The 13,611-nt window shown below is 35.9% G+C and overlaps 1 pseudogene; it reads left to right on the top strand.

Moving 5' to 3' along the window:
• The first annotated feature begins 9,627 nt into the window (after positions 1-9,627).
• On the top strand, positions 9,628-9,736 carry LOC130734720 (U6 spliceosomal RNA; annotated as a pseudogene).
• The last annotated feature ends 3,875 nt before the right edge of the window (positions 9,737-13,611 follow it).

Raw genomic sequence — 13,611 nt, 5'->3', positions numbered from 1 at the left:
CTGGAGGGCTTCAGGCCGAGAAAGATAATCCGCTATTATAGAGAATCAAGTACAAAAGGTCTTAATTAAACAGCCCCTGTTCACAGTCTTTCTACCTATTCCTACCAGTGACTTATTGATGACCCGGGTTTATATGATGTTTTTATGGTTTTTCCTTGTAGGTTTTGAGTCTTTTTCTTATGTCTCATGTAGTGTTTCATGCATTCTCATGCATTTTTATTCTTTTCTTTAGTCTTTATTTTGTTTTGGTAATTTAGTAGTTTTATAAGTAGTTTTCTTGCATTTTAAGTAAAGTTTAGGACTTGCATGGTTTTGTTGTGTTTTATGAAGGACCTCTTGTGCTAATGAGCTCTTGGAGCTTCTAGAATCTTCCTTGACTTGTTGGTTAGGTTTGGAGAGCAGAAACTGAAGGAGAAAGAAGGCCAAGAAGCATGGAATTGATGAAGAACTTAAAGAGGATTGAAAAGAGGAATTTCAGAAGCCAAAAAGTCATTTTCAGGCGAGCTTAAGCGCCTAGGCGCTGGGAATGGGCGCTTAGGCGCCAATTAGCTCCAGAAAGCATGTTTTGGGCATGCAATTGGCGCTCAGGCGCTCTAAATTGGCGCCTGAGCGCCCAGAACAGCCCATACTCGGGAATTTCGCCTATAAATAGGATTTTAGTCATTTTCTTTTGTAATCTTGGATGCTACTTTCATTTTTACATAAACTCAGAGGTAGAGGATCATCTAGGAGAGTGAGAGAAGGCTTCCAAGCTTGTAATTCAGGTTCTTAGCCAAGCATGGCTCTTCTTTTTCTTTGGATTTCTTTGTAAGACTTTTTATATTTGAGTTATAATCTTAAGTTCTTCCCCACATGTTCTTCTTCTTTCCTTGAATCCCATTCTCTGAATATCAATCTAAGCTTGTATGCATGCTTGCTTTATACTATTCTATAATCAGAACGGAAGTTTGTTATAGATTAGGGAACCGATTTGGGATTACCCCTTCTATGCTTGCTACTAGGAATAGAGGAAGGGTTGGAGTTTGATGGCCTGAATTTGCATGATCTAAAACCTCATATAAATGACTAAGTACACAAGGAATTGAGCTTAGCTTTTAGTATGAGAGAATTGCTTATGTGAGGAATCAATAAGTGAGTAACTAGGCTATATCATCAAGGAGAGATCCATGAGAACATGTGCATAGAATGATGTGCTTAAATTGACTAGTTGAACGAGAACCCAAAGCATGTTATTTTATGAATTGTCTTTTTATTTTTCCTTTTTCCTTATTACTACTTCAACATATCTCTTATTCAATAAAACCAACCTTCAAACTCAAAGCTTAAACTGAATTTAGTCACTCACAATCCCTGTGGTTCGATATTTAAAACCGGGTGTGGATTCCGTACACTTGCGGATTTACCAACACTTATTACTTAGGTCACCCCCTAAGTATGAGAACCCCCTCTCAACTAAAACAAACTAACTCTATGTCATATGATGATAAATGGAAGTAGTAGAGTGGTGTACAAATAACACAATAAGGACTAACAACCACAAACCCTAAAAACACCACCAAGCGGTGCCTAACACACACATAGCAACTAGGGTTAAGTCTCCTTAAATAGCTGTTCTTCTGCAGGCCTTGATCTCCAATCGGCTGAACGAACAAAGAGTCCACAAACTAAATATGGAACAAATCTTGTTGTCCAAGATTTGATCTCATACATATTTTCTCCACAAACTAAAACCAGAAGCAAATCTTCCTTCACAGATTTGTTCACATGATAAAACAATCACCACATATTTAATGTGGACTCTTTGAAACCAATCTTTAAAACCAGAAACAAATCTTATCAAATAAGATTTGAGCACAAGTAGATATAATCTTCTACAATTTAAACCAAATCAAATCTTCTTCAGCAGATTTGATTACACCTGATATATTTCCAGATAACACACATAAGCTTCTTCAACAACCCTAGCTTGTTGATCACGTAAAACAATCCAAAGCTTCTAGAATAAACATGAAACACACAGCAGCTTCGCAGGGACAAATGTGGCACCAGATGCTCCAACATTTGGTCACACATCTTGACAAATAAAACATCTTAGCTAAAATGTAGGCAACCATGAAAAAATGAACAACATTTATGCATGATTTTGTCTCTAAATATTACATTACCTTTACAAAATGGATATGTTTTTATGATAAATGTGCAATAGGTAGAGTATAAGTGGAGAAGATAAGGAAAAGTTGGAAAAAAATTGAGTATTCGATAAACTCTACAAGTGGTCATCTATGAGCACTCTCCGTATAATGGTTATGTCGAATTCATTCACTGTTAAATTAGACTAACGTTTAATATATTGTTCATAATATTCAGAACTTTAATCTGAAAGATTGGGCATGCAAGAAAATGTATGTTTACACAACAACATAGGAGTGATCAACGTCACCGACAACAACACGGATCATGAGCGCTCTTATTTTTTTATTATTTTAGGAAGATGAATGTGATTAACACCCTAATTTTTAGGGACCAAAGTCAGCGTTGCTCTTGTTTCTCATTTTCTTAATTATTGCTTGAAACATTCCCTCATTAAGTAATGTAGATCTCTCAATCCAAATCTTCATCAATACCTCTCAATTCAAAATTTGAAGCATTGAAATCAACGGTTTAAATTCTATCTCGTAATCTGAGCCAATTATTTAAGTGTTAAAATTTTGTAAATCGTTGGATTTAAAATCAACGATTTAGATCATGGATTAAAAGAGGTTGAGGGAGATTTGGATTGAGATGATCCAAATTCGATATTAAACCAAACCAAACCATCGCCCCTCAAAGCAATTCTTGCATTCACATTTCACAATTGTCAAATACTGTTAATGAAACATAAAAGTATGGTTTCTAGAGAGTAACTTGAAGTGAGGTCACTGCTTCAACATGCTTAGAAAGGGTAGGACCAATTTGGCGAAGCAGGTGTATGACGAAATGCTCAGCACGTACGGTGTTACTCCAGACACGTGTACGTATAACATTTTGATTAGAGGGTTTTGCAAGAATTCCATGGTGGATGAAGGGTTTCATTTCTTCAAAGAAATGATGAGCTTTAATTGCGAACCGGATATCATTACGTATAATACACTTGTTGATGGTTTGTGTAGGGCGGGGAATATCAGAACTGCGCATAATTTAGTGAATGGTATGAGCAAGAAATGTGAGGATTTGACTCCCACTATTGTTACTTATACAACTTTGATTCGAGGGTATTGTATGAAACAGGAATTAGATGTGGCCTTGGTTATTCTTGAAGAGATGACTCGTCGGGGCCTCAAGCCAAATATTGTTACCTATAATACTCTAATAAAAGGGCTTTAGTGAGGCGCGCAAGTTGGACACTGATTCATTCACATTGTAGTGCAGGAAATGTGGACGAAGCATTGAAGGTGTTTGAAAACATGAAAAAGGTTTACATCAGGAATTGGTGGAGAAAGGTTTACATCAGGAATTGACATGCCTAAATGATTTGGTTACTTCCCTAGAGGCAAGGGGAAAAGTAGAGGAAAGTGCATTTATATCAAAGAGAATACCAAGACTAGAGAACTTGGACAGATCTGTGCTAAACTATAGCTCCAAAAAATCGAGGCCTAATAAAGTGTGAGTCATGTTCACTGCTTTCTGAGTCTGCTGTTGTCATCTTTTCCATTTTGATTATTGACAGTTAAAATAATAAGTTTATACAGATAGTAGTTGATTTTTATTTCAACAAGTAACTGTGTTAATTTAGAGGCTGATTTTCAGCGCAATGGTAAGGTTTCTGCCATGTGACTTTGGGGTCACAGGTTCGAGCCGTTACATTAGCCTCTTGTAAAAATGCAAGGTAAGGCTGCCTACATTATATCCATAAAGTGGATCCGACCCCTCCTAGACCTCGCACATGGCTGGAGCTTTATAGCACTAGGTTTTCCCTTAAGTAATGTGTAACTTCATGTGTATACTAAAATGGCCTCTCATTTCGTTCAGGTTGAATATCAACAGAGCCCAAAAACATCTCTAATTTCTGAATATATAATTCCTAATTGTTCTATATATTCTTTTTCATGTTCATCATATTCTTCATCATTCATCCTCACAAACGTAGCGCGAGCACCTCTTACTGAATCTCTCTAGCTCATTTCACCTTTGAAAAATGTAGAAGATTAGCACCTCAACGGAGTTGAACGACCCCTGACGGAGAGAAAGCTTGGATTTTGCCGGAGCAGAACGACGCCATGACGGAGTTGAATGACACACTGGCGGAGATAGAGCTTGGTTTGAAGTAGATATAAAAGGAAGCCATGGGGCGGTGGATTTCTAAAGCGGTGCTTCGCTTCTCCACCTCTTTACCGCAAAACCCTCCTTACTCGTTCAAGCCAGAACCGGACCGATGATCACCAACACCAGATCGATCCATATCGATAACATTTGATTGTGTTTTCTAGGGAGATGGTGACATAGAGGGGTTTTTGGTCGATTGTACCCTCATTCCACGACAACGGTGACACTTCACTTTCAATGACGGTGACGCTTCACTTGATTTCGACTACGGTGAAAAGAGAAGTGGCAGCTTTGCATAAGATCTAGGTGGGTGGTGGAGAAAATACCTGAAACAAGGTGAAAGCGATTCAGAGATAATGATGCATTAATAATTAGGGGTAGTTTTATAACTTAGCTTTTTTTAAGATAATGATGAATTAATGAACCACTATTTTAACTGGTCCATACTAGATCTCACCACTCTTTTCTTTTTATCTCTTTTCTTTATTTTTTTTGGTACATCGGAAAATTAAACAGACAAGAAACAAAAACTACAAAGCTAACAAATCTCTAGCCAGAATCGGCTGAAGCTCTTAAGGAGGGCTCTCAAGACAAGTCAGGGGGGAAAGGAGGCTAGCTCCAAGTCCTGCGAGGCAATCAGCTGCTGCATTCGCCTCTCTAGGGACATAAGCAAGAGTAACAATCCAATCCCGATCCAGGAGAAGACGAATATCCAGGAGCTCAGACGCTAAGGCATGAAACTGATACCGATCATTCTCCAAAGCTTCCACAATATCCAAACAATCAATTTCGCAAGTAGCTCTCCTAATATTGGCATTCCACAACAGTGTTAGACCATGCTTTAGAGCTGCAATCTCCGCCTGAAGAGCATCTCCTCCGAGGCTACCTGCATAGAAACCGGATATCCAAGTACCATGGGCATCCCGAACAATGCCACCCATTCCCATTCGATCATCTCTTTTCTTTATAGTTATACTAATTATAAGTGTGAATAAGACTTAATTCATATAATATAACCAAGAAGAAATACAAATTAGATGTCAAATCAAAGGATGCAGGAGAGACAACAGTGTAATCAAAGACGCTACATGCCTACAATATCATACTCGAAGGGAACATTGAAATTACCCCAAATCATTTATGTAAAATAATCCTTATCCCTCAAATTCCACCTCCACCAGATACAATGAGTAATTTAATAGGAAAAAGAGATAAATAAGATAGAAAATTAGAAAGTGAGTGGAAATATGATGAGAAAAAGTGTGTGAATGTAATTAAAAAGTTAATAATTTATTGGTATGTTGAAACGTTGCCGTTGTCAATACGTTGCCGTATTCCAAACTTCATCGTCCTAACACTCGAGGGGGGAGCTTGGATGCTTCTTGTATACTGCCAGGTCTGCTGATGCTGAACATCGTTTTTTCAGCTATTTCACGTCCCACACCGGTTGAGTTTGATACTATATGAGCGTTTATAAGCAGGTACTTAGCATCCTTCGGGGACATCCGATAAAATTAGCATGGCCCCTGCAAGGATGACACGCACAAATCGAGAAATGGTCCAAATTTGATTTCGTGGTTCATATATACACTTATTATTAGGGCAAACAAGTTTTTTAGGGCTTTTGAATTTGCCAGAATTTATAATCTGTCAGTTTTTTAGGGCTTCTGGAGGTGATGGGTACAGATTGGGTGTTCTATGATGTGTAAGGAATCACAGAAACTGAGGCTATTGCATTCTATGCAGTCTGATTTACTTGACGTTCTAACACTCCACAACAGAACACTTAGCATTAGGATTTCTGTCTTACCATTAGGATCTGTTAATGACATGTACTTGCATTAGATTATTCTTTACCAGAAATAACTTACACATAATTTATAATTTGTTAGCACTCCCATCGACTTACCATTTCAGATTATGCAGCAAATCATTCTTAAGCTAGTATGGCTAGACCAAATTGTGCGGGTGGAAGTAGTAGTTTGACACATGAGAATTGGGATAAATAGCCGTTGTGCAACAGAGTGACATGAAGATTGGCTAAATGGTTATGATGAAAAAAATTACATTTCTCATTTGGTAACCATACAGTGGTAGCTTCTAAGGAATTGTTTGGTGTTTGAGAGCGTGCTTAGCTTTACTTGTTTGATGGGTTATTATCTTACCACTTTAATTAGCTTTTGAATTTGTTGTGTTATGATAACCAATTATGTGTTGTACATGGTTTTGTTTTATCGTTCCTAAAACTAGGCATAGAAGCTGGACATTCAGTGACATCTTGTCAGTGATGCTGCTAATGGGATTTTCTTCGAGGTCCAGCGCGAGTCCCATCTTCTTGATCTTCATGTGATTGGGCCATATTTTATCAAGTGAAGCAATTGAATTGATGAAACTTGCTTGTTTTGGCATCTTGGTTTATCTTCAATCTAGAGTAATCATGAGGAATGATTTCATTGATTTTGCTTTACTGTGTAATGGTTGCTGCAAGTTCAGTGGGAGAGGAGCTCCTTTAAAGGGCTGTTGTTCAGGTTTGTTTAGGAGCTTCTGTGCCTGTTTATAGTTGTATCTGCCAAGAAATTTTGAAGCAATCATTTTGGATAAGCTCAAAATTGGGAAAAATGAAACTTGTATAATGAATAATCTTGAAATAATGTTGGTTTTTCAGATGTACTTACTTGTCATGTTGTCTGACATGAAACCATCATAACTGTTTAAAATATGCTGCACAGTTCACCATTATCCTGCATTGTACCCTGTGAATTGAAAGAATCTTCTATCACTAAATTCATTCTATAGTTCACTGAGTTTTCAGAATATTTGTTTCAATAAGTTAGCTATATTGATTGATCAAATCTCGCACCGTGTGTCCAACTTACTTCTTTAAAGAATCTAACACGAATTTGGTGTAAACTTAAGTTGTGATTGGTGAACTTGATGTAAACTTGCTCAGAAGAAGATTAACATGAGTTTCACGATGAAGATGATTTCATACAGTGTAAATAAAATAAGAAAGTTCTATATCTGACCTGAATAATATACTATCACAATTCTTATTTCTTCAGGATGCATTAGCTGATATATTTTTACGAGGCAGTAATCTTATAGCTGAAGGAATGGCATCTTTGGTATGTGCACTATTTTCTAAGTTGTGAAGAAAATAATGAATAACAAAAATACTGGTTGTTACATTAAAAAAAATCGAGCAGATAAATTGCCACTCATCTTAAATTTCCTTAATTATATCTATTATGTGTGGTTTCAACCCCTGCATCTTATGTCTTTATCTATGTTACATGCTCATTCAAGATATATATCACTTTACGTTCAAAAAAAAAAGATATATATCACTTTACATGCTAAGATTCACAATTTTAAAATATAATTAAAAGTGGCCCACATGATTACATCAGTTACAATTTCGAAGTGTTTGTACTTGCTTTACTCCAATTTTTCTTCTGCACCTTCTTTTGCCTCAACCGTCTGCAAGTTGAATTATTATACTCCCCATGATATGAACTGCATGTATCTATCTGATATTAGCACTTTTCTTCCCGAGATGATTATCCATTAACCCAAGTGGCCTCCCCCATGTTGTGTCCCCTATGTCTATGTGGACTGTGCAGCATGTCATTCACAAATAGCTTGTTCAATGAACTTAATGCCCCACATAGCACATAAACAGAATTTGCATGTTATACATATACATGTGAGTAAACACAATGTTTTCCTTGTTTGGATTCTCATTTAATTAAAAAAAAAAAGGTTAAAAATACAGTTTTTAGCTAAAATGCTTTTTCTTTTATGGAAAATACATTACTCCAACATTTCACAAATAGATAGAGGGCAGAACTGCAATGTTGTATGTTTGGTATTGAGTCCAGCAGTTTGAAATAAGGGCATGAGTGGCGGGAATTAAACTCATAGTTGAAGTTACACTTTTTTAGTTTTATTTTGATTTACAGATATAAGTGGGATTGATTTGCAGGGACAAGGTTGGCTTGGTCCAGTTTTGTAGTAAATCATATTTGTGGTTCTAAAACCATTTCTTAAGCTAGTTCTCAGAACCAGTTCAAAAGTGTATGAAGCCAGTTCTTTAAATTGGTTCTTTATATATTTCTCAAAGTGGTTCTGAATGCTCGGACCGGTTCTTGAACTGAGTTCCCGAGCTGATTTGCCAAATTGAAACACCGGCTCAGATTGGTTCATGTATAAAAAACCCAGTTCAATTTGATACAGCCAAACCTGTTTTCTAGTTCAATTCGGCTTGGTTTGTCTTTTTGCTTGAACCTGAACCATGAACTGTCCTATAAGCAAATCAACAGGGTTGATGAGTGACTAAGATAATTTACTGCTATAGAGAAATTTTTGGTCGATGAGTACTAGAGACTAGAGAGAAAGTTTGGTTCAAAATATAGCTACTAGTCCTATGTTCTGAGTTCTGATACAAAGTGGATGAGTATTAGTTTAAATCCATGTCCAGTTCGTAGTCAAACTGATATAAAAAGAATCATTAGAATATGAATATCAATATGTTTCTATGCTCTGTTGCTTTGCTTTAAGACTCGGCTCGGACCGGCCGGTCCGACCGGTTGGACCGGGACTCGGTGACCTGATCGGTCCGAGCCTTACTTCAGATCGATTCTGCATGTCACTCGGCCGGAACCGTTTTGAATCGGCCGGTTTAATGATCGAACCGGTGACTCGGCCAGTTTTTTAATTGAACCGGCGAGTCACCCATTTTTCGTTTTTTAATTTTTTTTATTAATTTGTGGATGATGGGCCATATATGGAAGCCCATTTCGAGTTGTCCGGTAATTAATTACCATATTGGGCCTTTCAAATTGTGTTTTTTTAATCCAGTAGGAACACATGTTGTATATAATAGGAAAAAAACGTGATAATGTGTTTAAAAAGGGTGCCAGCAAGGTTCGAACACATGCAATAGAGGATATATGGAGGAAGACTAACCACTGCACCATCAGAATGATATTGATAAGAGACGCATTTTATTATTTATATATTACTTTTATATTGAATTTGACATTTTTTATGATTTTTTAATATATATCGAGTCAAGCAATCGAACCAGTGACCCACTGGTCCGACCAATAACTCAGTGACTCGGTACCCCGACCGAGTCGATGACCGAGCCGAGTTTTAAAATACTGAATTAATTGATGAAGGATGCTTTTTGTTAGCTCCAGAGTTGAGGCTGAGCATGATTTGTGGTTCTATTTGCATCTACTTGTGTCACTGCAACTTTTGTCTCACACTGATTGACTTTTAACGTTTGTGTTTATAAACATATGCTCATCTGCAAAGTGTGTTCCTTCGGGGACATCTGATAAATTTGGAATGATACAAGAAGATTATCATCGCGCCTTGCCTCTGCGCAAGGATGACACGCACAAATCGAGAGATGGTCCAATTTTTTTTTTTACTCCAGTCTTCTTCTACTGGGTCCAAATATTATCCAATTTTCTGTTCAAGAATGCCATGATTTTTATTTGCACAAATCTATGTTGAATTCTGTGCAATGATAAAATAATACTGCCCGGATATTATGCGTGTTCTCCCTTTTTAATTTCTGTTCACTTCTAAATTCTAATTGGTTTGCCAATTTATTCATAGCTTAAGTTGATGCTGCAGAAAGAGTTAGTTTTTTTATCTTTGAAAGATGTCATTTTTTCTTTCTTCTAGAATTTTGCTGTCCCAATTCAGTTTAGTATCTTAGAATATCATTGGGGTTAGATCTCACAACATGAGCAGAAGAGACTGGATCTTTTATAGAGCTGTTCAATATCATAAATAAGAGTTTCCTTTTGCCTTCTATCTAAATCACAACACTAGCTTTCATCAAGTTCCCCTTATCAGACTATCACTTATTTTCTTTAGTTGGCAGGATGAGATGTAAAGCTTTTTTTGCTGTTAATTTTATTGTTATTTAATTGTTTCCATCAGATATATCATGGTTTCATTTCTGTTAGAAATTGTTGTAAAATTAATTGCAGTGTGGTCTAGGCCTATCAAAATGTCGAAATTTGAACTTGATATCTGCTCAAGCATAGGCATTATTCATTTCGACCTAAAATTAAATAACAGACTTGTTCCGATGCACTGATTATTTTTGATTCGGTGCCTAATCGGTACTATGTTACGTACCAATATGAAGTTTTCAAAAGGCCTTAAATACTTAAATTATTAAGGAATCTTGGTCATGGCTTAAAGTTGATTGTCTGGGATATGAAAGTGTTTCTATTTACTATTTGGTTAGACCTAACCGAATTCTAATATGCATTAAAGGCGGCTCCTATCCAGTGATCTTGGTTATGGGCCACCATGCTTTCATTGTGAAACTCTAATTTTAATAGCTCATAAATTGTCTTCATAACCGATTTGACCTTGTAAATGTTATTCTCATGAATTTCCTCTATTTGTTTGAAAGGGCTCAATTTGATGCAAACACATAGCTCATGCCTCTAGATCAAAGGTATGGAGACAAGGCTTTGTATCTTGTGTTAATGCATTACAAAACTTGTCACATGCAAATCTGCACACTGCACAACGTATTAGAAAAAGGAAGTTATTAGAGGGGAAAGACAGGAAATTCTATAAGAGGAGATAGTATAGCCTTTTAAAGAGAAAACTTAAATTTCTCTTATTAGTATGCAGATGGAGATCATTGAGCAAGTGGATTTTTCACTCGAGCAGTTCTTCCATCTGTGTTGGTGCATAGTTTGATAACTAAAAAGTTTTGCTTGCTCAAGTTCTCTAAACATACCTTTATATACCCTCTTAATACTATGTATGCCTCATACTGTTATTCAATAGAAGTATGTAATGTTTCAGATCTCCCTTTACTTTTTCTATGCTTGTGTGGAAGACTTTGCAGATGATAAATATGATTCTAATAATGATATTAGATGATGAGGTTTCATAAGGGTGACACTTATTTCGTTTATTTTATGTGCACCACTTCTCTGTACAAGCATGTTTTTATTTTTGTTCGGGGTTTCTTGAACATAATCGCAATCTTAACGATTGTAGGTGATTGAGAAACTAATTATTTGAACAATAACAAGTTTTAAGAGCTTTTGGATTATCTGTCAGTAATGTATATATATAATGGCTTAAAAGCACATTTGGTCTCCCACGAATTTCAATTGTGCAAAACGAGTCCTTAAACTTTTTTTAGCAAGCTGAGTCCCCGGCCACTTTTATGCCGTTAGTGACGTTGGTCCTTATATCATTTTCCGTCCAAAAACTAACGATTTGGGGAACCAAAAGTGCAATTAAAATAAAAAATATGGAAAAGCAGTTGTTCTTCATTTTTTTCCAGAAATAACATGATATTCATCTTCCTCCTCTTCATCTTCGTCATCTTCAAACCTAACAACCCAAAAAAATAAATTGAGAGAGTGAGCACCCAAAACTCCAACACCACAAACACTCTCTCTGAGTTTGAAGCAACAGAGTATAAAATTCATTTTCCTTCACCAAAATCTCACTCTCTCTCCCTATGAGGATCCGCAAGAACGCCAAGCTTAAAGCTTGGTGTTCTTGCGGATCCTCATAGGGAGAGGGAGTGAGATTTTGGTGAATGGAAATGAATTTTATACTTTGTTGCTTGGTGTTCTGCGGATCCTCAGAGAAAGTGTTTGTGTGTGTTGGAGTTTTGGGTGCTCACTCTCTCATTTTATTTTTCTGGGTTGTTAGCTTTGAAGATGATGATGATGAAGAGAAAGAAGATGAATATCATGTTATTTCTGGGGAAAAATGAAGGATAACTGATTTTCTATTTTTTTTATTTTTTTGTTTAATTGCATTTATGGTCTAGCAAATCGTTAGTTTTTTGATGAAAAATGGTATAAGGAGCAACATCACTAAAGGCGTAAACGTGGGGGACCCATCTTGCTAAAAAAATAGTTTAAGGATTCGTTATGCACATTTGAAATTCGTGGGGGACCAAATGTACTTTTAAGCCACATATAATTGGACTTGCTGGTTTAGTTACCTCTATTTCACAAGACTCAAATTTTAAGAAAAACTAATTAGAGGTGTAGCATGTTCATCAACCCAACAACAACATTAACAAAGCAACTTAGTATAAAATTTAAGTTCAGAAATTTTTCTAAGAATTAAGACTCATCTTAGTAACTCATCTAGGGTTGACGTGACGTGAGTAATGAAAAATGAAATAACAATTTTATATTTCATGTCCTTAGTGTTGAACCTCATGATTTAATTAGCATGATAGTAGTCCATGATGAACATGACATATTCCTTATCCATATAATGGATTTTAAGTGCATCAAGTAAAGTCTCAACATCATTAACATCAAAATGTGCATCAAGTCCCCCATAGGTAACGAAGAGATGAAGGTCATGAGAACTGTTGAAAATGTTACAGGTTTAAGCGTTCACTTCTCTCATAATGCATAATATTGAAATTTTGTTTGCACATAATTGAATTTTCTCAGAATGTCACGTTTATCAATTTCAAAAATGCTAATTTATAGATAACATTAAATATCATAGTAGAAGCACGCTTGATAAGTTATTAAAGTAATTGATTTGATAACATAGTGAGTTAAGAATTTAGATGGAAAAATCTTACTTTGAGCCAAGCAAACCACATTCTTTATTGATGACGGCTGAGGTTCATTCAATAAGAAGAAAGCAACAGTTTGAAAAATTGAGGCACTAGTTTACACCGAGTAGGATATTTAGTCAAAGATGTTATTTTTTAGAAAAATGTGTCCAGTCACTCAAAACCTTAGTTAAGAAATCGCAGAGTTTGGCTGAAGATTTAAACTACTAAAGTTCACTAACCGGTATAACTTGTCTATGTCTTCAGTCAAAGTATATTATTTTTAATAAGGTTTTGAATGATTGTGTACATCTTTCTAAAAAATAAATAAATTTAAATTTATTTATTGAATGTCCTACTCAGGTGAAAACATATGTCTCAATTCTTTAACTCTTGATTTCTTCTTGTTGATTGAACCTCAGTCGTCATCAAGAAAGAATATGGTTCACTTGGATCAGAGTAAAATTTCGCCATCTAGCTATATAACTCAATACTCGTGTCGTCCAATCAATTACTTTATATCTAATCAATCAAGTTTATACTATGATGTTTAATGTTATGTATGGATTACCATTTTTAAAAGTCTCAAACATTAGATTCATAAAAAATTCAATTATATGAGACTAGAATATAATATATGCATTATGGAGAAATAAAGCCACCAATCTATAGCATTTCCAAACATTGCTCGTGATGTCCTTCTCTTCAATAACTATGGG

Source organism: Lotus japonicus, chromosome 1 (genome assembly GCF_012489685.1).
Source record: "Lotus japonicus ecotype B-129 chromosome 1, LjGifu_v1.2".
NCBI lineage: Eukaryota > Viridiplantae > Streptophyta > Magnoliopsida > Fabales > Fabaceae > Lotus > Lotus japonicus.
Note: the sequence above shows the minus strand (reverse complement) of the source record. Positions and strands in the feature narration are given on the sequence as shown.